Here is a 1,204-nt window from a genome sequence, read left to right on the forward strand (position 1 = left end):
CACCCATTTCATCCACCTACAAACCCCTTCTCCTCTGGCAACTATGTTTTTCTCTGAATCTTTTAGTTTGGTTTTGATTGTTTTTTGTTTGTTTGCTCATTCATTCTATTTTTTAGATTCCATATATAGGTGAAATCATACAGTACTTGTCTTTCTCTGTCTGGCTTATTTCACTTAGCATAATATCCCCCAAGTACATGTTGTTGTTACAAATGGGAGTATCTTGTTTTTTATGGCTGAATGGTATTCTGTGTTATGCATATAAATTCATGTGTGTGTATATATATATGTATATATATGCACACACTATATATATCATTATCTGTGTTATATATTATATATTGTGTTATTATATATTGATATCTGTGTGATACATATAAATTCATATATATACACAGTATATTTGTATATGTTCAATATATATACACAACATATATGCACAATATGTTGTATATATATGAATTTATATGTATATTATATATAATATATATAAGTACAAATATATTAGTGCCAAATAGTACATTTATAGGTAGTAACTATGTTCACTGTGAAACATACACATATGTATTTGAAATACCAGCTGATAAATACTACAAAATAAAACTAAATGAAGCTTGATGTAGTTGTAGTAAAATATCCTTCGCCATAATTACAGATATATAATTATGGCTCTCAATTACAGATAGCATATATCTATAACACAGTTATTAATTTTGTCATTTTAGTTTCCTCAAATTCTTTTTCCTCAAATTGCTTTTATGTTATGGAATGGAAAATATTTTAGAATCTATGCATACTTAATTTTTATACACACTTTTTTCAAAGTTGGAGTCTTTTACCTTCTGTGCTGACTAGAAAACTGTTAACTACATATATTTTGACTTTTGGGGAAACAAACTATACTGAAGTGAATCATATGCTGTAGCAGTAATATTTCTTTTCTAAAAAGTTCTTAAAATATAAATTAACTATTGCCATTTGTAATCCATTCTTATCCTCTTCTCAGTTATCTTTCTTATTTTAGAGGAATTTACTTTTATAATGTAATCATTTGATTAATAAAATGCTGTTTTAATAAAAATGTCTACTATGTGTTAAGTCTGTGATAGAAAAAAGAGAAAATTTTCACTCTCATTAAGGATTCCAATACAGAATGAAAGAATTAAACACTGATTTTAATTTTCCATTTAAGAATATTTGTTAT

This window comes from Mustela nigripes, chromosome 15 (genome assembly GCF_022355385.1).
Source record: "Mustela nigripes isolate SB6536 chromosome 15, MUSNIG.SB6536, whole genome shotgun sequence".
Taxonomy (NCBI): Eukaryota; Metazoa; Chordata; class Mammalia; order Carnivora; family Mustelidae; genus Mustela; species Mustela nigripes.